General features: G+C 35.8%; 1 long non-coding RNA gene across 1 annotated transcript in view; it reads right to left on the minus strand.

Annotated features, from left to right (window-relative positions):
* The window catches only part of LOC128555504 (uncharacterized), a 180,649-nt gene extending 161,645 nt beyond the window's left edge, over positions 1-19,004 (minus strand). The window contains exon 1 of the long non-coding RNA XR_008370115.1: positions 18,867-19,004. This is a non-coding gene — a long non-coding RNA (uncharacterized LOC128555504). The remainder of the gene's footprint in view (positions 1-18,866) is intronic.
* Positions 19,005-26,023: the final 7,019 nt, after the last annotated feature.

A 26,023-nucleotide genomic window follows, 5' to 3' on the forward strand; every position in this document is an offset into this window, starting at 1 on the left:
GCTTAACCATTGTCATAATGACACCATTGTGAACAATGCTGAATTATTGCTTTCTTTAATGACAATTATGAACTATGCTTAACCATTGCCTTAATAATCAACGTGAACTATGCTTAACTATTGCTTTAATGACCAGTGTGAACTATGCTTAACCATTGCATTAATGACCAGTGTGAACTATGCATAACCATTGCTTTAATGACCAGTGTGAATAATTTAACCATTGCCTTAATGACAGTGTGAACTATGCTTAACCATTGCTTTAATGACCAGTGTGAATTATGCTTAACCGTTTCCTTAATGACCAGTATGAACTATGCTTAACCATTGCCTTAATGACCAGTGTGTACTATGCTTAACCATTTCCTTAATGACCAGTATGAACTTTGCTTAACCATTGCTTTAATGACCAGTGTGAACTATGCATAACCATTGCTTTAATGACCAGTGTGAATAATTTAACCATTGCCTTAATGACAGTGTGAACTATGCATAACCATTGCTTTAATGACCAGTGTGAATTATGCTTAACCATTTCCTTAATGACAGTGTGAACTATGCATAACCATTGCCTTAATGACCAGTGTGTACTATGCTTAACCATTTCCTTAATGACCAGTGTGAACTATGCTTAACCATTTCCTTAATGACCAGTATGAACTATCCTTAACCACTGCCTTAAGGATGATTGTGAACTAGGCATAACAACTGCCTTAAGAACTGTCTTAATGACCAGTATGAACTATGCTTAATTATTGCCTTAATGACCATTGCGAACTATGCTTAACCATGGCCTAACAGAAGTTTAAAGAGATTCAATCTAAAACGTTTAAGAAGAAGGACCCGATGAAATTTGGCAACATTTTAATTTTTAATTGGATATCATCACATATCTTATAAAAACCATTTAATTAAAGCTGTTGATGACAGGTAAGATATATTCCTCATTCCGGCTGAGATTATGGATTTTTTCTTGAAAAGGAAAACGTTTAAGTTCATTTAAACTCGATCAAGGGTGCCTTCTTGTTATACCGGATACTTTGTAACAAAAGAAATATCAAAGAACGTCCGTACTAATGAGGTAATCTGATCATCTCGGCCTTTGTCCTAAGAATCAGATGTATATATTTCGACCTGGTGTTTCTCGACCTCTTTTGAGAAATTACAGTTTTGACCCCTCGTGGTCCTTTGTCATTGTCTTACCAAACATCAAAAGGGGGGTAACTCGAACATTTGTTTTCGAAAATATATTGAATGGTTTTGAAATTGTCTTGTAAAGTCCATTCATACTTGGGGTGGAGCTTTATTTAATTTTGGCCAAGCTGTCTGTTTTCAAAATTGCTTTCGGTAGGAATGGTTTGGTAAGTGTAGATTCCCTAACATACGAGGAGCGTCTAGACTTTACTCTGGAGTTGATATAGTACATCTAATACCATTTTTGTTTCAGTAATATTTACAGACATAATAGAGTATGTCTCCAACAAAAGGTGGCCAATGTTCATTAATAAACTAACTGGAAACATAATGTAACGGGAAATGAAGAATGGCATTTACACAATTGCAAATTAATTACTTTCGCAAAGAGGCAATAGAGAATAATGGAAACCATAGTAAGAAAAAAAATGATGTTTGACTTTGTATTTCGATCGAGCACTGACGTAAAATGTCACGTAAATGGAAACCACTTTTGGAACGATTGAATAGACGAGATTTTGTAAGATTTGGCATATTAACCGTAATAAAATGTATTCTGAAACGAGCACTGACTTGAAAAACGAATGGGAATTACTTTTGCAACGACTGAGCAGCCATGGTTGATGAACCGATATTTGTATTCAATAATGTCATGTAAATAAGAAATCAGTGTTGCATCTCATAACAGAATGCTCTGGATTCCTCTGGAGGACAGAATATGTAAGGTAACAACGTTATAAATCATAGAATGTTTACAAGTGTTCTCATTTGAGACATCATATTTGCTACGGTTTCAAAACGTCGTTTCTGATTTATTGTTATTACGCGTGACATCATTTACGAAATAATTCAAGCATGGTCCGTGGAGAAAATTCCATCAAAGCGCGTTCTTAATCTCCGTGGATGGACCTGAACTCTGACAGCATAACGTACGTATCCATGCGCAGACTTCCTTTACCAGTGTGCCCATACCACGTGACTTTGACGTCATTTTATGGCTAAGACGGCAAGCCAAATTCCGTCGATTCGATTCTTCGAAGTGGCGTAAGTTATTTATTTCTTGATCAAATATGACCAAATAAAGTGCAGGCTAAGGAAAAAAGTGAGTACTTCACTCACAAGTAAACGGTTTTATCAACAGATGAACAGTTTTGGCCTGAAAACGGGAAAACTGTTTTGTTTAGAGAAAATGAGCATGGTAAGACGGCAAGCAAGAGCCCTTTTTGACAGAAAACGGATGATCGTACACATCAAAGAAGTCGCACGTATTACCGATTCACAGGAATTTAATGCCGGCTCTGTGGGAGGCCTTAATTGACAAAAATGTAGCCGAATTATTTAAAAACTTTTTAAAAATCCAAAATATGCTAAGACGGCAAGTCCGCTAAGACGGCAAGTCATTTTTATTAGATAGACCTGGTTGCACCAACTTACGTAATTCAAAACTTCCGTGGTTACAGGCCGTCCATCCTTCTATCAATCCGTCCGTCAATAACATTTTGACTATGTTTTATCAATGCTTGTGAAATAAAATAGAGAAAAGTGGAAACTTTACAGATCGCCCAACACGACAAAAACGAAAATGTTGCAGGCTCGGTTTGACTGAGCCTGTTCATGGACGGCAGTGGGAATGCATGCTACCGTCCACGCCCTCTAGCCCCGGGTTGAGCAGAACTCAACATTTACACATGCTAAAAGTACAAAAAGCAATTTAGAGACATCCGCAGATGTATTCAAACGGCGGTGAACATGGAACCTTCAATGAACACTTACATAAAAGTTCAGTGACATTCACTGATCATCTTTCATCTTCTCCTTATATCACTAGTGCTGGGCAAAAGAGATATGAACGGTTTATCCTCACTGTTTTCTCATTAAGGTAAAACAATTATTTTAATTAACTTTGGACCATACACCGTTTTGGTGGAATTACACACTACCATTGAAATTACCATCTGCATCGCCGGATGAATACATCATCGGATGTTGCTAAATTGATTTTTAGGTTGAACCCACGAAGTGGTTGAGACCTATAATATACCGTATTCCAGAACTTGCAAAAATATCAGCCTAACCATTTTCACTGAAAGACAGATTAATCCGCAGTAAGGTTTTTGCCCGTTTTTTTCGGGCTAATCGACAGATATTCTTATTGATGTTTTCTGAACATTGTTCTACAGTCGGTTGATATTTTCATACATATGTAAATACAATAAGGTTAAAGAATGCGTCATTTCGTATTAAAATTATGTTTTTAAGTCTGTTGATCCATCGAGCACGACTAAGTTGAAAAGCGAAGGTGTATTCCTTTAAAACAATTCAGAAAAACCTCAGACGTGACCGAAGCGCATAAAAATATGCCATGAAAAAAATAGTTCAAAACGTATAAGAAAGATTTCTCTAGTTTATCCTTAATACATAATGCACTCGTCAGTAATAAAACAGTATAATTTTGATCTGAATCATTTTTTCAAGTTGTATAGGATATAGATCTGTATGCGATTTTTTCTACCTGTCCTGATTCGAATGACAAGGGAGATCACTGTGTATGAGTAAGTTAAATGATAAACTGCTTTATTTAATTTAAAAATAGATTTTCTTTCTGAATTACTTCCCTTTATTCTTATTTTACCCTTATTTTTGTACAGCTTTTATAACGACTGATTCATATTAGTTATTATTTAACATTATGCTTTATCGTTTTAAAATCTCTGTAAGGCTGAGTCAAAATATTTGTTTAAGATTTCCTTTTTATAAATAATTATATATGTAGTATATTAATTGCTACAGTGCTCCACTGTTACATGGAAAGCTACACGTTACAGGTAAAAGCCCTGCTCCGCGGCTATTCACATTTTTTTGTGTGTATGCAACCCATGATTACAATAGGTAACAGTTAACGGCCACGTGCCTACCTTTAGCACGCAAAACCACAGGTATTTCATATAGAATTTCATATACAATAGACTCTATTTTGACAGACGTCACTGTTCATAGTCAGGATTTTCATGCTTTTTCAGTGACAATTCAAGTTAAAAGGTAGGACGGGAGCAGGGCTTTAAGGAAAATGGTCGTGATGCAAGTACACGCTTGGTTAACCTACCTGTTTGTCTCGATATTTAATGTAATATCCTATATTAATACTTACAAGATAAATAATTGACATTCCTTGCAAATACTGAATATATTTAGATGTTAGGGGTACTTTACTATGACTTTTAACAACATTACATCAGTCCCGGATTATTATAATTGTTACTGAATTGAAAAATTTACATGAAATTTGTCATTTTGATAAACGTTAATAAAACAGAGTAAAAGCTACAGAGTTTTTAAAATAGATTATGAAGCAAAATAGAATCATAACAGTACATAACGAGAATTCCTAGTCGGTTAAAAATCTCATCAGAGCTAATGTTACTTGTAATTTGACTTTCCGACTCAATTAATAAATCTTATCTTAGTATATCAAATGTTGATGTTTCCCTGATGTGAAGTTTTTAAGTATGTGTGCCCGATAAATGAAACTGTTTGATTTCTTTTAAGCAAAATTGAATCAAAGCATATCAACGGGGCATTTGCGTCTTCTCCCGATGATTTTCATGTGTATGGTTCTTTTTCTTATCTCAAAACTGCACGGAAGTCGAAACAGCAGGATCTTGGGGTAGTTTCCAGTTTGGCGGACCCCACTGACTTCTACTGTTGTGGAAGCAGGGTCGGTCGTTTGTACAAACATTTTAACAAGGTAGTGGAGTTTAAAGACAACAACCCATGAATTAAAGAAGTAGGGTTGCAACATTTTCTATGTTTTGGTGTCAAGATTACTTAAAAACGAAAAAAGTGGAAACTTCACAGGTCGTTAAGTCGTGACATCAGTACATTTTATTTTATTAGGCTCGGCTAAACAAGTAGTTGATTTTGCAGAAATGTGTAGAATTATACAACCCTTTCTCCAAGAATTGTGAAAGTTGGTGTATTTATGGGTGGTTCCAATACTCCCGCTTTCATAGCCTTGGGTATTGTTTAATCACCCCTTGGATATGGTGTCTGCTTTTTAATTTTGTCTTTTGACTGTTCCTGTGAAACGCAGGTTCCATAACCTCAGATCCCCTTCCTAAATTCTAGTTTGTTTAGTTCTGCCCATTGTTTTCTCGTTTGGGGCAAACCCTTTATTTTATCTGGGGACCAAACGCCGCTCTTCATGGAACTACACGCATCAACACGTGTATCACGTGAAGGTTCCGTGTTCATCATCGTTTGAATACATCTGCGGATGTCTCTAAATTGCTTTTTGTACTTTTCGCATGTGTAAATGTTGAGCTCTGGTCAAGCCGGGGCTAGAGGGCGTGGACGGTAGCATGCATTTCCACTACCATCCACGAACAGGCTCAATCAAACCTAGCCTGCAACATTTTCGTTTTTGTTGTGTTGAGCGACCTGTGGAGTTTCCATTTCTATTTTAATATGTGATATCGTGTTAAATTTTGGGGAAAAAATAAGATTTTTCTATTCTACTCAATACTTTGAACACAGCTACATAGAAATACTTTTTAAAGCATGTCTTCTAGCTTATAGACTGAGTTAAGCATAAGATTCTTATTTGTCAAAACATTATTCTATATATCTGAAAATTGTGTTTTTGATTTGTGGAAGTCGACAGAATGGCTGTTCTTAATAAGTAACCTTATTTTTAATACGTAACGATTTGTCAAGAAAACATTCACTCAAACATATGTACAACAGACTTTTGAACATATAAAGTAGTATTGATTAGGTCAAAAATGTGTATTTTTGTTGTTGCCTGCTGCATACTGTATATTTGTTCTTTAGTTTGTTTTCGAACCGCTTTAACATACTTTAATCTTAAAGACCGACACGCAGAGGTACATCCAAGATGGTATACATGTGTAGCTTTTGAATTCTTCACCTTTCTAGAACAGTTCTCACTTATATGCCAATCCTGCTAGAGCAAATCATAATTCTCGTTTAATTTATCTATTAAGCCTCACAATTTAGCAACTGTAAAAAAAAAAAAAAAAAAAAAAAAAAAAAAGGCATATAAGGTAGTTCAAAACATCATATGGCTTCACTTATATAACGGTTCTTTGATGTTTACCTATAGTTTTGACAAGAAGTAGAATGATCTACTATTGGTAAACATCCAGTGACCACTTATAGAGAAGTGCGACTCCATAGACGATATTACTATAAAAAATGACTTGCCGTCTTAGCGGACTTGCCGTCTTAGCATATTTTGGATTTTTAAAAAGTTTTTAAATAATTCTGCTACATTTTTGTCAATTAAGGCCTCCCACAGAGCCGGCATTAAATTCCTGTGAATCGGTAATACGTGCGACACCTCTGATGTGTACAATCATCCGTTTTTCTGTCAAAAAGGGCCCTTGCTTGCCGTCTTACCATGCTCATTTTCTCTAAACAAAACAGTTTTCCCGTTTTCAGGCCAAAACTGTTCATCTGTTGATAAAACCGTTTACTTGTGAGTGAAGTACTCACTTTTTTCCTTAGCCTGCGCTTGATTTGGTCATATTTGATCAAGAAATAAAGAACTTACGCCACTTTGAAGAATCGAATCGACGGAATTTGGCTTGCCGTCTTAGCCATAAAATGACGTCAAAGTCACGTGGTATGGGCACACTGTTTACATAAATCATCCAAAAGAAAAATGAAGCACTGGAGAAAAAACTGCACACCGTAATCAGCCTATTGCTAAATTGGCCACCTAGAGTTTCGTTTAACAAAAGGCACATAGGTGACATACATCAACGAAGATGGTTATAAACATATAAATAACCAAACAATTACATAACATGATAACGAAGAAAAGACAGGAGGTCTGTTTACCGACACTTTGGGAACGAATGAGAGGGACGTAGTGCCTGGCTTCACATAGGGAACGCAGAGAGGGGGATGGTGCCTTCTGAATGGCGCAGTTATCGGGAATAGCGGTTCATGGCGAACCATACACCTAAGTTCAATAAGTAGATCATCTATAGCAAACATAACGTCTGATATACTTTAATGTCCAAGTACCTAGTTAAATAAACTTCAAAACTAAAAGAAAAATATTCGTACCAATCTACACCATAGCTCATCAGAAATTTTTAAAATACGGACATGAAAGGTTTACGTCGTTAAAAGTTAAGATGTGGTTGTATTTGTTTCCATAAATTGTAATAGCCGTAGTAAAATATGTAAACGTATATAGATAGATAACAATAAATTAAATGCTAGTCAGTAGAAGACTCGTTAGTGTTGTATTTTGATGCCGAACGATAGTCATAGATCAGCAACTGAAAGGACAGTGTTTTATTTTTCTATGAAATTCTAGCCAGTTTGCATCCTTCCGAAATCGCTAAAAGTTATTAACCCGACTTTTACACCGTCCGGATAATTGACGCGTACCGGACATTAGATATGCCGATTTTCGCACAATGCACGTGCAGCATGCAGACGACGGTGTTCCTGAAATAAACAAAACCAAGGTCAACTGAACTGACAGTGACGATGCCACACATGTTCCATATATATTCAGCGCTGATGGGTATGTTTTTGTTCAGTTGCACTGGCACAATCACATTGATAATTTAGCGCATATGGTTTGGGCCCATCAGTCCAAAATTTGCGAAGGTTTATTAATGCGTCGCATTTGGCCAAACTATGGACCAGGGCAGTGTCGTAGCTGGTACTCAACAGGTCTAGGATTTCGTCGTTTTTACAGACATTCTGTAAATATATGGACAATCCATAAGTTTAAAGATTTTTCAGTTTATAAATTTACAGACTAGGTATATGAATTTTGTTAAAATTACAATTTAGATAAAAACTGCAGATTAAAATGAGATGTTTCATTTATAACATGCATAAATAAAACTAATAGAAGAATTTCAGAAAGGTAGGATCACTTTAATTTTTTCACATTTTCCGAAAATTTAGTCATCAATACTGACAGAAATCCACATATGACCTTCATTTATACACGTGGTGTTAAAATTTTCAAGTTTAAACCTGCGGTTTTGATTTAAATTGTAATTTTAAAGATTTCATTTACCCATTCTGTAAATATATAGAATCAAACATCTTTGAATTTATGGACTGCCCATATATTTACAGAATATCTGTAAAAACGACGGAATCCTAGACCTGCTCAACACAACAGCATAAACATCTGCGCATGGTTTGCATGGCATATGTCTATTACCAAAAAAAAAAAAATATGCCAAAACTGCAATAGAAGTTGAAGGGTGATGGGGAAGAGGTGTATTATAAGAGTTTTGTTCAGTGAAAAGGAATAATCTCCATTTAAGGTTTCGATGGAGGCCTTGAGAAACAAAAATCAAACAACACCAAATCATAGAAAGAAAGAGTTGTTTGACATGAAAATTGAACAGCATGTAAAACATGTATATTACTTTACGAAACAAGTGTCAGTATACTGATATAAACATTGAATTCCGGAAAAGGGCTGCCTAAAGGGGTTCCACTTCCGGACAGTTAAACGCCTTTAAAAACTCACCATTTTCAAAGAACAGTTACACATGTTCGTTTTGATGCATTTGCAATAGCATGCGAGTGGTGAAATTTCGCATAACAAGTTGGAACACAGTTTTCAGCAATTGATTATCTTTATTTCTTTACAAATGACATTCATTTTCAAAGGGAGACAACTGTTCCCGATTATTTTAAGTACAAATGTCATTCATTTTCGAAGGGAAACAACTTTTTCCGATTATTTTAAGTAATCTTTGAGAAAAAGTTGTCTCCCTTTGAAAATGAATGCCATTTGTAAAGAAAAAAAGATAAACAATTGCTGAAAACTATGTTCCACCTTGTTACGTGAAATTTCACCACTCGCACGCTATTGCAAATGCATCAAAACAAACATGTGTAACAGTTCTTTGAAAATGATGAGTTTTTAAAGGCGTTTAACTGTCCGGAAGTGGAGCCCCTTTAGGCAGCCCTTTTCTGGAATTCAATGTTTATATCAGTATACTGACACTTGTTTCGTAAAGTAATATACATGTTTTACATGCTGTTCAATTTTCATGTCAAACAACTCTTTCTTTCTATGATTTGGTGTTGTTTGATTTTTGTTTCTCAAGGCCTCCATCGAAACCTTAAGTTACTTTATGAAATCTCAGAATTGGGAGAGGACATCTCTGCCATATACGCCCCAGTACATGTGACGCACAATGCTCATTCTATCATATATTAATCGATATATTTTTTATTAGCTCACCTGTCACAAAGTGACAAGGTGAGCTTTTGTGATCGCGCGGTGTCCGTCGTCCGTGCGTGCGTGCGTGCGTGCGTGCGTCAGTCCGTAAACTTTTGCTTGTGACCACTCTAGAGGTCACATTTTTCATGGGATCTTTATGAAAGTTGGTCAGAATGTTCAACTTGATATCTAGGTCAAGTTCGAAACTGGGTCACGTGCCGTCAAAAACTAGGTCAGTAGGTCTAAAAATAGAAAAACCTTGTGACCTCTCTAGAGGCCATATATTTCACAAGATCTTCATGAAAATTGGTCAGAACGTTCACCTTGATGATATCTAGGTCAAGTTCGAAACTGGGTCACATGCCATCAAAAACTAGGTCAGTAGGTCAAATAATAGAAAAACCTTGTGACCTCTCTAAAGGCCATATTTTTCATGGGATCTGTATGAAAGTTGGTCTGAATGTTCATCTTGATGATATCTAGGTCATGTTCGAAACTGGGTCACGTGCGGTCAAAAACTAGGTCAGTAGGTCTAAAAATAGAAAAACCTTGTGACCTCTCTAGAGGCCATATATTTCATGAGATCTTCATGAAAATTGGTCAGAATGTTCACCTTGATGATATCTAGGTCAAGTTCGAAAGTGGGTCACGTGCCGTCAAAAACTAGGTCAGTAGGTCAAATAATAGAAAAACCTTGTGACCTCTCTAGAGGCCATATTTTTCATGGGATCTGTATGAAAGTTGGTCTGAATGTTCATCTTGATGATATCTAGGTCAAGTTCAAAAGTGGGTCACGTGCCGTCAAAAACTAGGGCAGTAGGTCAAATAATAGAAAAACCTTGTGACCTCTCTAAAAGCCATATTTTTCATGGGATCTGTATGAAAGTTGGTCAGAATGTTCATCTTGATGATATCTAGGTCAAGTTCGAAACTGGGTCACGTGCGGTCAAAAACTAGGTCAGTAGGTCTAAAAATAGAAAAACCTTGTGACCTCTCTAGAGGCCATATATATCATGAGATCTTCATGAAAATTGGTCAGAATGTTCACCTTGATGTTATCTAGGTCAAGTTTGAAAGTGGGTCACGTGCCATCAAAAACTAGGTCAGTAGGTCAAATAATAGAAAAACCTTGTGACCTCTCTAAAGGCCATATTTTTCATGGGATCTGTATGAAAGTTGGTCTGAATGTTCATCTTGATGACATCTAGGTCAAGTTCGAAAGTGGGTCACGTGCCGTCAAAAACTAGGTCAGTAGGTCAAATAATAGAAAAACCTTGTGACCTCTCTAAAGGCCATATTTTTCATGGGATCTATATGAAAGTTGGTCTGAATGTTCATCTTGATGATATCTAGGTCAAGTTCGAAACAGGGTCATGTGCGGTCAAAAACTAGGTCAGTAGGTCTAAAAATAGAAAAACCTTGTGACCTCTCTAGAGGCCATACTTGTGAATGGATCTCCATAAAAATTGGTCAGAATGTTCATCTTGATGATATCTAAGTCAAGTTCGAAAGTGGGTCACGTGCCATCAAAAAGTAGGTCAGTAGGTCAAATAATGAAAAAACGTGACCTCTCTAGAGGCCATATTTTTCATGGGATCTGTATGAAAGTTGGTCTGAATGTTTATCTTGATGATATATAGGTCAAGTTTGAAACTGGGTCAACTGCGATCAAAAACTAGGTCAGTAGGTCTTGAAATAGAAAAACCTTGTGACCTCTCTAGAGGCCATACCCTTGAATGGATCTTCATGAAAATTGGTCAGAATGTTCACCTTGATGATATCTAGGTGAAGGTTGAAACTGGGTCACGTGCCATAAAAAACTAGGGCAGTAGGTCAAATAATAAAAAAACCTTGTGACCTCTCTAGAGGCCATACCTTTCATGGGATCTGTATGAAAGTTGGTCTGAATGGTCATCTTGATGATATCTAGGTCAGGTTTGAAACTGGGTCAACTGCGGTCAAAAGTAGGTCAGTAGGTCTAAAATTAGAAAAATCTTTGACCTCTCTAGAGGCCATATTTTTCAATGGATCTTCATGAAAATTGATCTGAATGTTCACCTTGATGATATCTAGGTCAGTTTCGAAACTGGGTCACGTGCGGTCAAAAACTAGGCCAGTAGGTATAAAAATAGAAAAACCTTGTGACCTCTCTAGAGGCCATATTTTTCATGAGATCTTCATGAAAATTAGTGATAATGTTCACCTTGATATCTAGGTAAAGTTCAAAACAGGGTCACGTACCTTTGAAAACTAGGTCAATAGGTCAAATAGTAGAAAAACCTTGTGACCTCTCTAGAGACCATATTTTTCAATGGATCTTCCTGAAAATTGGTCAGAATTTTTATCTTGATAATATCTAGGTCAGGTTCAAAACTGGGTCACATGAGCTCAAAAACTAGGTCACTATGTCAAATAATAGAAAAAACGACGTCATACTCAAAACTGGGTCATGTGGGAAGAGGTGAGCGATTCAGGACCATCATGGTCCTCTTGTATATAAGTTAATATTAATATGTCACATTCTCCAATCTCTTTGTTAGTATACACAGTCCTAAACAACTGGTAGATTCTATCTTACTAAAATGGTATCAGAAACATTTTTCAAATGATGTGAATTTTTGAAAAGAAATGATGTCAGTAAAAGTATACAAAACATAAAAATTCTGAAAAAGTGCATTTGTGATGACAAACTAGATCCTGAATAGATTTCTTTTATTTGTTTAAATGTGACACAAAGATATTTTAAAAAGAATTTGAAAAATGTAATATACCAGTAAATATATCAAAATATCTTTAGATTTACACATGATCTGTTGTGCCCTTTCTTATCATTTACCAGAACTGCTCCACACATGTTAAAGCTGATCGTGTAATGGCCAGCTGTAATTATGTTAGACAGCATAATGTCACTGTGGATGGTTCAGTAGATAATTGTAAAAATTGTGTGGCTCCAATTAAAAAATTACGCCTCAACAAACAAGCAAGGACTGTTAGCATTTTTAGCTCAACTATACGAAGTATATGGAGAGCTATCCTACTCAATCTGGCATCAGCGTCGGCGTCTTTCCTCGTCCACACCTTGTTTAAAGTTTTAATGCACTTTCTCTTTATATCTGTAATTACTTGATAGATTTGCTTCAAACTTAAAATAGTTAATCCTCATCATCACCCAGATCATCTGACACAAGGCCTCTAACTCTAACACCAATATATTATGAATTGTCCCCGTCATTTTACTTAGAATTTCAGGTTGAAGTTTTGGTCACTTTCACTCCGTCTCATTTATTACTAAATGGATTTGATTTAAACTTAAATTATTGTTCCACAACATCACCCACATCATATGACACAAGGTCATGAATTATGCCCCCTTTTGACTTAGAATTTTAGGTTAATTTTGATACATTTTCACTATATCTCTGTTATTACAGAAGGGATTTGATTCAAACTTAAAACAGTTGTTTGATATCATCACCCTCATCATATGACTCAAGGGCTATAACTCTGGCACCAATATTTCATGAATTATTCCCCCTTTTTACTTAGAATTTCAGGTTAATGTTGGTGTACTGTGTTATTACTTAGTGAATTTGTTTCAAACTTAAAGTAGTTCTTCCACATTGTTGTCCTCATCATATGACATAAGGTTCGTAATTCTGGCACAAATAGTTGCTGGCACCAAAATGCTATGAGTTATGTCCCCTTTTTATTCGAATTTCAGATTCAAGTTGTGATGCACATAGGCTCTGTCACTCTGTCTCACTTATTTGATTTGAACTTCAGATAGTTGCTCCACATCAGTGTGGGGGAACACATGACCTAAAATGATGCACAACACTGATAAAATGGCCGCCACGGAGCCAGATTTGACCGAAAATGCGAAGTAAGTGACATTTATATGCAACTGTTTTTTATTAGACATATAGCACAGTAACTTTTTCGAAATAATAATTGTAGTTAAAATGTTGTATAAAACTAATAAAAAGTTTGTGTTCATGTTCAGCATCATCATCTTTCATCAGAAAATATTTACGTGTAATGCATCATTTCTCATTTAAATAATATTTCTTTTATTTTGTGACGTAGTATCAAAATATTGACAAACAGTGTGCATTTATGCATAAAATAAACATACATTAGCAACAACTTGATCAATATCACCTTGAAATCTTAATTTTTGATAAATTGTTGACAATATGTGTAAAGAAATGTACGATTTTATTTCGGAAAAGTCTCTACTCTCTCAAAACCTAGAGGTAATCTAGGAAACTAGCAAAGCTACAATTTAGGGTGATATACTGTTGGAAAGAGATTTTTGTGCTGCTTAGCCTGAAATTTGGCTCTGTTGCTGCCATTTTATTTGTGTTGTGCATCATTTCAGGTCACATGTTTCCCCACACTGCCACATTATTAGTCAATAGTATGATATCACATAATGTTATGGTGCATTACTTTTGCATCACCTTGAAATCTAGTGACAAGGTGAGCTTTTGTGATCACCCTTCGTCCGTCGTGTGTCCGTGCGTGCGTCCGTCCGTCAACAATTTCTTGTCTGCACGATAGTTGTTTCATTTATGATTTTATTTTAACCAAACTTGCACACAACTTGTATCACCATAAGATCACAGTTCCTTTCTTGAACTGGCCAGATCCCATTATGGGTTCCAGAGTTTTGGCCCCTGAAAGGGCCAAAATTAGCTATTTTGACCTTGTCTGCACAATAGCAGCTTTATTTATGAGTTGATTTTTACCAAACTGGCACAAAACTTGTATCACCATAAGATCTTAGTTCCTTTCTTGAACTGGCCAGATTCCATTATGGGTTCCAGAGTTATGGCCCCTGAAAGGGCCAAAATTGGCTATTTTGACCTTGTCTGCACAATAGCAGCTTCATTTATGATTTTATTTTAACCAAACTTGCACACAACTTGTATCACCATAAGAGCTTGGTTCCTTTCTTGAACTGGCGAGATTCCATTATGGGTTCCAGAGTGATGGCCCCTGAAAGGGCCAGAATTAGCTATTTTGACCTTGTCTGCACAATAGCAGCTTCATTTATGATTTGAATTTAATCAAACTTGCAAAAAACTTGTGTCACCATAAGATCTCGGTTCATTTCTTGAACCGGACAGATCCCTTAATGGGTTCCAGAGTTATGTCCTCTGAAAGGGCCAAAATTAGCTATTTTGACCTTGTCTGCATAATAGCAGCTTCATTTATGATTTGATTTTAACCAAACTTGCACACAACTTGTATCACCACAAGATCTTGCTTCCTTTCTTCAACTGGCCAGATTCCATCATGGGTTCCAGAGTTATGGCCCCTTGAAGGTCCAAAATTGGCTATTTTGGCTTTTGCAGCCATATAGAGATTTCATTTATGGTTTTATTTGATACAAACTTTTAAAATACCTTCAACAACAAGAAATCTTGGATTCCATGACAAATCAGATCCAATCATAGGTTCCAGAGTTATTTTATATCTGATTACCTCCCTTGATTGTAATCAAAATGGATTTATATCAGTAAGTACTTACAGGACTTATTTGAAATTTCATTATTGTTATTAGTTGGACTGAGACAATCAGGGTAGATAACTATGGACTGATTTTATGTCAAATTACCTCCCATTATTTCAAATTAAAATTGTTATATCTCCATAACTAATGAAGATACTGATCTGAAATTTCATTTATGTCAACAGATTTATTTGGCAGATCCTTCTTTTGTCCACTTACAATATTTATTTTTTTTAATTACTTCCCTTTTACGTTACTATAAATAGCTTATTTTTAGTAACTTTTTTTATTATTGGCCATAGGGAAAACACGAGACCAGTTTTCTGTGGTACAACATGGATGGTACCTCCAATTTTTAGGTGTATTTTAACATATCTATACCTTGTAAGATTTTTTTTTCTTTTTGGTTAAATTTCTGCCCTTTGTTGTTCCTGTCCTTTGGACTTAGATATTTTTTCTGAGGACCTTCTTGTCCTCAAGTGAAATGATAACAGGTGAGCGATATAGGGCCATCATGGCCCTCTTGTTACTAAATACATTTGACACAGCTATTGTCCATTATCGAAATAGTTGAGTGCACTGTCTCCTGTGACAGCTCTAAAAATGTTTGAGTACTTATGACAGTGTCATAGAATCAGCATCATTTGAAACATCGTTTTTAGTGAAATCAATGATTTTTCATTCATGTAACTGTCAAAATTGCATTAATACAGACAGGGTGTGATCATAGTGGCAAAGCAACATATGCGCAATTGTATGGATGTCAAAGTTAATAATACGCTCAAGGAAGTTCAGAAAGCATGACCAGTTTATGCACAATTGCATGGAGAGCGAAAACAGTAAATTAAATAAATGTGCTTTGAGGAAGTGCAGAAAGCTTGACTTTTTTCTGAAACAGACATCAAATGATGTCAACATTAATAATTAAGCTATTGATCAGATCTGAAGAATAGCATTATACAGTGCATCAAATTTTGAACAAGAAAGCAGGTCTAGGGTTTATTTGGGGGTTGTTTATACTTTAGCATACTATTAGACTGCATATTACACAGTGTGTGTATTATGTCATTGAGTTTTACATTACCAAAGACGAAAATGTTCCATTCATTCGGACATTTCATTCATAGAGGGCGAATTAATTTACCTTCATTATGTAATATTTTCTAATATTATCTAATCATTTACAGAATCAAACAAAATGGTTGAAAAAAGTTTTTATTGAACATATGAGTGTAACAATCTAAAATTAAACAAATCTGTTGTAAAGCTGATATACATGACGCAACTATTTGAATTGCACATGAAATGATTTATGTTGTCAGTCTCAGCACTCTGTTGATCTTTGTGACTTCCGATTTGTGGTAATAATAGTCTGGCAAACAAATTCGCCAGCCTAAAAACATGGAATTTGACCATGGTCTGATACCATGTTTTGTGATAGTGGTAGACAACCGTGGTTGGGGACCATGGTTGGGGACCACATTCAGTCGTGGTCAACCAAGGTCCACGATCATGGTTGACCACGACCATGGTTGACCATGATGATTATTAACTATCCCAAAAATACTTAGTAACAAGAAATCTAAATACACTATTTTGATATATTTTAAAATCAGTATATTTGAAACATTGCTTTGCATTTTACAAATTATAAACATTCATGTTGAAGGTTTATTAAAAATATATCAAAATATTTCACAGATAAGTAATTAATTAAATGTATAAATATCATTTGAAAGGGTCGTTAAAATACATGACAATTGCAGTCTATATCTATTTTTGTAAGTCAGTCATTTATTTGTCTTAAAATTACTAAGATGACAACAGATAATAGTCAGACTATGAAAGTTTACCTTTGAATCTGTCTATAAATGCAGGAAAACTATTTTATAACTAGGAAAACTTTTGGAGCCAAAATGCAGTCAGGCGTCTTTGGTGCGTTGTAAAACTTGATAAGTGTGAAAATTACTAACATGACCATGGTAGTCAATGGTCAACCATGGTTGACCAAGGTAAACCATGCATGGTCAAACTGATGATCATCTTTTCTGACCATGGTCGACCATGGCCAATCTTATATCACCATGGTGGACCACGGCCGACCATGCTCCTGATGTGATTTTAGAACATGGTCAACCATCAAAAACCATGATGACCATGATCAACCATGGTCATCATTTCATCTGGGAGCTTATACAGTCATTTATATAGTAAAAACAGACAGGCAGAGAGCCCCATGGCATCACATTGCATTTTTTTTCCGACATGTATCATTTGTAGTTTATTATTGCTCGATATTATATAATGTTACTTTTGTGTTCGTTTTTCTACCTACTGCTAAAGGGAAGGAGTCTCTTAATGTTGTCTGACCCTTTTACCCTTTGATTATATATGTTAAAATTATTTTTGTAATAACTTCATATCAAAAAGTAATCAAATTTGATTAAATCAATTAGTAAAAAAAGAAAAAATATGATATGAAAAAAAAATATGCAGTATTTGTTATAGTTTTTTTTAGTATATTATAGAAGAAATTTTCTCTGAAATAGAAATTTGAATCATATCATCAGCATGTTCTAGTTCAGTGATTTACAGCAGAGTTATGGCCCTTGATTTGTCGTATTTTACGGTGTTTACACTACTTGCTGTATACAATTTTTGGCTGAATTTCACCATACTGCAAGAGTGATTAGTGTGAAGTGTATTTGTGCATATTATCGTCATGTTCTGATTAAATGATTTTTAGCAAAGTCGTCACCCTTGATTTGTCAAATTCTCAGTTGCTCTGTGCCACTTCTCCTGTACCACTGGTTAGAATTCCACCAAACTTCACTGGAGACCACTGCCAAGCCTAGTTGTGAAAGTCATTTGAATGGTATGGTTCAATGATTTTCGCTGGAGTTATATGGCCCTTAACTTGTGGCACTTGCAATTTCTGCATGTTAAGTGGTGGGAGACATAAGTTTTTCAAGAGTATTAAGAACACATTCATATAAGAAAGTTTCCTACAATATGGAATTTGATTAAACTTCAGAATAAACTTAAAAGGAAAGGAAAATAAAAAAGTAGGGAACATAGGCTTGATTTTTTGCTACACTGATTCGAAAAATATGGGCTTGAAACAAATTTTCATATTTGGAAGTCTATGGGAAATGTATAATTTTTGATGACATTTTTTAAAGAATTTTTTCTGTAATGTATACTTTATGAAACTTCTCACAGCAGTAGGTAAACATATGGTCTTTAATACGGTGAAATAAAATGTATGTCTCAATTTGCATTTAGAGATATTTGCCCATGATTAAAGCGATCTGCACATTTGAAGTTGATTTGAAGACATTATTTGGAATCACTTAAGCTTTATTGATAGATCTTCATGAAACTTTACACAAACTTAGATCACTATAAGTGCACACGCAAATTTCATCAGGATCACTACAGTAGTTACAGAGTTATTGCCCTTTAATTTTTTTACAATGTTTAAAAAACGAAGTAATCCCTTGATGGATCTTTATGAAATTTGATAGATATAGATCACTATAGGGTACATGCAAATCTTTCATCAAATCTACAGTAACATAACTGAAGAGTTTTTGTCCTTTAATTGTTTTGAAATTCATTAATAACAAACTCATAGATGGATCTTCATGAAACTTACCGTAGATACCCATGTATAATGCGCACCCGTGTATAATGCGCAGCCCCGATCTTAGTCCAAAATCCTGGGGGGGGAAAAAAAAAAAAAAAAAAAAATTTGGTCAATTTTTGAGGTGGATGGAAAACGAAAGTAGAGTTTACATCGACACCGGTAATAAATTTTATCTCCGCGGCGGAGAGCAGCATCAGTCTCACGGTACTATTGATTTTTGTTTTCTCGAAAATAAAACCAGTAAATTATTGTTATATTTGTTGTTTTACCTTTTTTAATTCACTATTTTGAATAAATAAATAGCAGCTGATTCAATATTTCGGAATGGTATCTTTCAAAATGACATGAGCACCTCAATTCAAACTGATAACAAAAGGTGTGATAGTCTTTTTGTCACGATCATAAAGCCAGTAATTACCGGCAATTATCGTGTCACCTCGTGTCAATTATGTTGTTCACAGTTTGATCTCGGTTAAAGATAATTCTCGATCTTTAATTAGTATCATAATTTTTGTGATTTATAAACATTTCTTTCGTCAAAATACTTTTAAATTTATATGAAATTAATTTTGTTTCAAAGAAAAATAAACAATTCGATCTTTTACGGAATGTAACGGCAATCTTAGATTTTAGCGGAGACAGTAAGCGCGGGGAGTAGTTTCCCTTTACCAAAATGGCGAACATCGGTAACAAACTTGTTTGAAGTAGGAAAATTGTCTATACCTGTATATTATGCGCACCCACGATTCGGGGGTGGTCCCGGGGGTCAAAAAACTGCGCATTATACATGGGTATCTACGGTAATGCAAATATAGATCGCTTTAGGATGTTGGTACATGTGCAACCAGTTAATAGAATTTCATTACTTAAAATGAAATTATACAACAGAATAGTGAAGTTTTTATCAATCTTTTTAATAAATGCAGAGTTATAGCCCTTTGATTATTTATAGGTGGAACCTTTGTCATGTTCTACCATTTCACTGAATTTGTTTGTTACTTCAGGTTTATCAGACCTGAAGTACTACCTAATATAAAAGATTTTAGGGCAATTTTCTTCGTCAAATAGTTCTCAAGTTATCTATCGGAATAGGTTATCCATGTTCTGAACCTGTGATCTTGACCTCTGACCCGAAAGTCAGTAGGGCTCATCTACTCTGCAAGTACAGTCATCCTATGAAGTTTCAACATTTTGGTTCAAGTGGTTCTCAAGGTATGGATCAGAAATGGTTTTCCATGTTCAGACGCATGTGACCTTGACATTTGATTGAGTGACCCCAAAATCGATAGGACTCATTCACTCCATAAGCCCTGTCAATCTATGAAGTTTGAAGTTTTTTGGGTAACTGGTTCTCTAGTTATTGATAGGAAATGAAGTGTGACAGATGGACGGACAGACAGGTTTCCCTCAAAGTGAGGGGGAGACATAATAGAAAACCTTGTTAACACAATAGATATCACATTTTCTACTTTATCATCATAAATCTTTGTCAGAATGTTTTTCTCTAAGAAGTTCAAGTTAAAAATTGGATTACTTTGTCAAAAATTAGGACACAAGGTCAAATCATAGAAAAAAGCTTAACACTCTAGAGGCTACATTTTCTACTTGATCTTCAATAAACTTTATCAGATTGTCTCTATGAAATCTAGGTCAAGTTCAAAACTCGATTATGTAGGTGAAACACAAGGTCAAATTATAGAGACATCGTTAACACTCAAAAGGCCACATTTTCTACATGATCTCCCTGAGACTTGGTTGGAGTGTTTATCAGTTTAAAATCTATTAAGATAAATTTGTAACTGGGCCACTTGAGAAAAAAACTAGGCCATTAGGTTGAATGATAGAAACACTTTGTTAAGACTGTAGAGGTCACTGTTTCAACTTGATCATTATAAATCTTTGTCAGAATATTTGTCTGTATTGAATCTAGTCCAAATTCAAAAGTGGGGTACATCCGTGCAGTCTGATCATGGTCTGCACTGTTCGCTATTCAGTCAGTAAATTTTTAGTAGAAGCCCCTTCAAATGATAAATGGTACTGCCCAAATTGGAAGATGGACCAGTTCATTATAGAAATTTAGCATGGTATGGGTTTAATAATTTACTTATTTACTCAAGACATGGTCAGAATGTTTGTCTCTATGAAATCTAGGCCAAATAAGATACTAGGTTATGTGGCGTAAGAACTAGGTCAGGTGAGTGATACAGGGCCTTCAGGATACTCTTGTTACAACACTTTTCTCAGAAGTCAAAGGAATATGGCAGATATCAATTCAAATTAAAAACTAACAAATTTTGAGGTGATATAATAGATTACAGTGGAAATCACTACTTCAACCCATTATTTATGAACTGTCATTTTAATATTAAAATTATGACACTAAAATAAATTGTGATTTGACAATGAAAATGAATTTTGAGCTTGAAATTTAGATAAACAAGAATGGTGTCAACATTGTATGACTCTTGCCCGCTGAAAATTCTTTAGGCGTAAAAAAAATTGTTTGTTTTCGGTATCATGACCTACCCTTAATTTTTGGCCCGACCCTCAATGTTTTTATGGCCTTGGAGAATATTTTTTTCAACTTTTTAAAAACAAAAAGTTGCAAAACTGCACTTTTTATGCTTTAAACATGGTCAGTGATGTTAGAAATCAACTTACTGATGCTCTAAAGGCATAAACCCTCTTATTTGTATTCATTTTTTGACATTAAAATAATTTCTGAAAAGTCTCACTTACGGTAATAAAAAACAAATTCCAAAAAACAAAAATTTCCGACCTACCTACCCTATTTTTAGCTCACCTGTCACAAAGTGACAAGGTGAGCTTTTGTGATCGCGCGGTGTCCGTCGTCCGTCGTCCGTGCGTGCGTGCGTTCGTCCGTAAACTTTTGCTTGTGACCACTCTAGAGGTCACATTTTTCATGGTATCTTTATGAAAGTTGGTCAGAATGTTCATCTTGATGATATCTAGGTCAAGTTCGGAACTGGGTCACGTGCCATCAAAAACTAGGTCAGTAGGTCTAAAAATAGAAAAACCTTGTGACCTCTCTAGAGGCCATATATTTCACAAGATCTTCATGAAAATTGGTCAGAATGTTCACCTTGATGATATCTAGGTCAAGTTCGAAACTGGGTCACGTGCCGTCAAAAACTAGGTCAGAAGGTCTAAAAATAGAAAAACCTTGTGACCTCTCTAGAGGCCATATATTTCACAAGATCTTCATGAAAATTAGTCAGAACGTTCACCTTGATGATTTCTAGGTCAAGTTTGAAACTGGGTCACGTGCCATCAAAAACTAGGTCAGTAGGTCAAATAATAGAAAAACCTTGTGACCTCTCTAAAGGTCATATTTTTCATGGGATCTGTATGAAAGTTGGTCTGAATGTTCATCTTGATGATATCTAGGTCATGTTCGAAACTGGGTCACGTGCGGTCAAAAACTACATCAGTAGGTCTAAAAATAGAAAAACCTTATGACCTCTCTAGAGGCCATATATTTCATGAGATCTTCATGAAAGTTGGTCTGAATGTTCACCTTGATGATATCTAGGTCAAGTTCGAAAGTGGTCACGTGCCTTCAAAACTAGGTCAGTAGTCAAATAATATAAAACCTTGTGACCTCTCTAGAGGCCATATTTTTCATGGATCTGTATGAAAATTGTTCAGAATGTTCACCTTGATGATATCTAGGTCAAGTTTGAAAGTGGGTCACGTGCCTTCAAAAACTAGGTCAGTAGGTCAAATAATATAAAAAGCTTGTGACCTCTCTAGAGGCCATATTTTTCATGGGATCTGTATGAAAAGTGGTCTGAACGTTCACCTTGATGATTCTAGGTCAAGTTCGAAACTGGTCACGTGCCATCAAAAACTAGGTCAGTAGGTCAAATAATAAAAAACCTTGTGACCTCTCTAAAGGTCATATTTTTCATGGGATCTGTATGAAAGTTGGTCTGAATGTTCATCTTGATGATATCTGGGTCATGTTCGAAACTGGTCACGTGCGGTCAAAAACTACATCAGTAGGTCTAAAAATAGAAAAACCTTATGACCTCTCTAGAGGCCATATATTTCATGAGATCTTCATGAAAGTTGGTCTGAATGTTCACCTTGATGATATCTAGGTCAAGTTCGAAAGTGGGTCACGTGCCTTCAAAAACTAGTCAGTAGGTCAAATAATATAAAAACCTTGTGACCTCTCTAGAGGCCATATTTTTCATGGACTGTATGAAAATTGTTCAGAATGTTCACCTTGATGATATCTAGTCAAGTTTGAAAGTGGGTCACGTGCCTTCAAAACTAGTCAGTAGGTCAAATAATATAAAAAGCTTGTGACCTCTCTAGAGGCCATATTTTTCATGGATCTGTATGAAAAGTGGTCTGAATGTTCATCTTGATGATATTTAGGTCAAGTTCGAAAGTGGGTCATTGCCGTCAAAAACTAGGTCAGTAGGTCAAATAATAGAAAAACCTTGTGACCTCTCTAAAGGCCATATTTTTCATGGAATCTGTATGAAAATTGGTCTGAATGTTCATCTTGATGATATCTAGGACAAATTCGAAACAGGGTCATGTGCGGTCAAAAACTAGGTCAGTAGGTCTAAAAATAGAAAAACCTTGTGACCTCCCTAGAGGCCATACTTGTGAATGGATCTCCATAAATATTGGTCAGATTGTTCATCTTGATGATATCTAGGTCAGATTTGAAATTGGGTCACGTGCCATAAAAAACTAGGTCAGTAGGTCAATAAAAAAAAAACTTGTAACCTCTCTAGAGGCCATACTTTTCATGGATCTGTATGGAAGTTGGTCTGAATGTTCATCTCGATGATATCTAGGTCACAATTGAAACTGGGTCAACTGCGGTCAAAAACTAGGTCAGTAGGTCTAAAAATAGAAAAACCTTTGACCACTCTAGAGGCCATATTTTTCAATGGATCTTCATGAAAATTGATCTGAATGTTCACCTTGATGATATCTATGTCAGTTTCGAAACTGGGTCACGTGCCATCAAAAACTAGGTCAGTAGGTATAAAAATAGAAAAACCTTGTGACCTCTCTAGAGGCCATATTTTTCATGAGATCTGCATGAAAATTAGTGAGAATGTTCACCTTGATGATATCTGGATAAAATTCAAAACAGGGTCACGTACCTTCGAAATCTAGGTCAAATAATAGAAAAACCTTGTACCTCTCTAGAGACCATATTTTTCAATGGATCTTCATGAAAATTAGTCAGAATTTTATCTTGATAATATCTAGGTCAAGTTCAAAACTGGGTCACATGAGCTCAAAAACTAGGTCACTATGTCAAATAATAGAAAAAATGACGTCATACTCGAAACTGGGTCATGTGGGAAGAGGTGAGCGATTCAGGACCATCGTGGTCCTCTTGTTTAGCTCACCTGTCACAAAGTGACAAGGTGAGCTTTTGTGATCGCGCGGTGTCCGTCGTCCGTCGTCCGTCCGTCCGTGCGTCCGTCCGTAAACTTTTGCTTGTGACCACTCTAGAGGTCACATTTTTCATAGGATCTTTATGAAAGTTGGTCAGAATGTTCATCTTGATGATATCTAAGTCAAGTTCGAAACTGGGTCACGTGCCTTCAAAAACTAGGTCAGTAGGTCTAAAAATAAAAAAACCTTGTGACCTCTCTAGAGGCCATATATTTCACAAGATCTTCATGAAAATTGGCCAGATTGTTCACCTTGATGATATCTAGGTCAAGTTTGAAACTGGGTCACGTGCCTTCAAAAACTAGGTCAGTAGGTCTAAAAATAGAAAAACATTGTGACCTCTCTAGAGGCCATATATTTCACAAGATCTTCATGAAAATTGGTCAGAACGTTCACCTTGATGATATCTAGGTCAAGTTCGAAACTGGGTCACGTACCCTCAAAAACTAGGTCAGTAGGTCAAATAATAGAAAAACCTTGTGACCTCTCTAAAGGCCATATTTTTCATGGGATCTGTATGAAAGTTGGTCTGAATGTTCGTCTTGATGATATCTAGGTCAGTTTCGAAACTGGGTCACGTGCGGTCAAAAACTAGGTCAGTAGGTCTAAAAATAGAAAAACCTTGTGACCTCTCTAGAGGCCATATATTTCATGAGATCTTCATGAAAATTGGTCAGAATGTTCACCTTGATGATATCTAGGTCAAGTTCGAAACTGGGTCACGTGCCTTCAAAAACTAGGTCAGTAGGTCAAATAAAAGAAAAACCTTGTGACCTCTCTAGAGGCCATATTTTTACGGGATCTGTATGAAAGTTGGTCTGAGTGTTCATCTTGATAATATCTAGGTCAAGTTCGAAAGTGGGTCACGTGCCTTCAAAAACTAGGTCAGTAGGTCAAATAATAGAAAAACCTTGTGACCTCTCTAGAGGCCATATTTTTCATGGGATCTGTATGAAAATTGGTCTGAATGTTCATCTTGATGATATCTAGGTCAAGTTCGAAACAGGGTCATGTGCGGTCAAAAACTAGGTCAGTAGGTCTAAAAATAGAAAAACATTGTGACCTCTCTTGAGGCCATACTTGTGAATGGATCTCCATTAATATTGGTCAGAATGTTCACCTTGATGATATCTAGGTCAAATTTGAAACTGGGTCACATGCCTTAAAAAACTAGGTCAGTAGGTCAAATAATAAAAAAACCTTGTGACCTCTCTAGAGGCCATACTTTTTATGGGATCTGTATGAAAGTTGGTCTGAATGTTCATCTTGATGATATCTAGGTCAAGTTCGAAACTGGGTCAACTGCGGTCAAAAACTAGGTCAGTAGGTCTAAAATTATTAAAATCTTTTGACTTCTCTCGAGACCATATTTTTCAATGGATCTTCATGAAAATTGATCTGAATGTTCACCTTGATGATATCTAGGTCAGTTTCGAAACTGGGTCACGTGCGGTCAAAAACTAGGCCAGTAGGTATAAAAATAGAAAAACCTTGTGACCTCTCTAGAGGCCATATTTTTCATGAGATCTTCATGAAAATTAGTGAGAATGTTCACCTTGATGATATGTAGGTAAAGTTCAAAACAGGGTCATGTACCTTCGAAAACTAGGTCAGTAGGTCAAATAATAGAAAAACCTTGTGACCTCTCTAGAGACCATATTTTTCAATGGATCTTCATGAAAATTGGTCAGAATTTTTATCTTGATAATATCTAGGTCAAGTTCAAAACTGAGTCACATGAGCTCAAAAACTAGGTCACTATGTCAAATAATAGAAAAAACGACGTCATACTCAAAACTGGGTCATGTGGGAATAGGTGAGCGATTCAGGACCATCATGGTCCTCTTGTTTTAGCATGTTACCAGAAACAAAGATTTTTTTTAGGCCTTAATAAGAATAATATTACGGAGTCCAAAAAAGGGGGCTAATTAAGGTAGTTCTGCACGTTTGGATCGAACTTTTTTCTACAATG

This window comes from Mercenaria mercenaria, chromosome 3 (genome assembly GCF_021730395.1).
Source record: "Mercenaria mercenaria strain notata chromosome 3, MADL_Memer_1, whole genome shotgun sequence".
NCBI classification, from domain to species: Eukaryota; Metazoa; Mollusca; class Bivalvia; order Venerida; family Veneridae; genus Mercenaria; species Mercenaria mercenaria.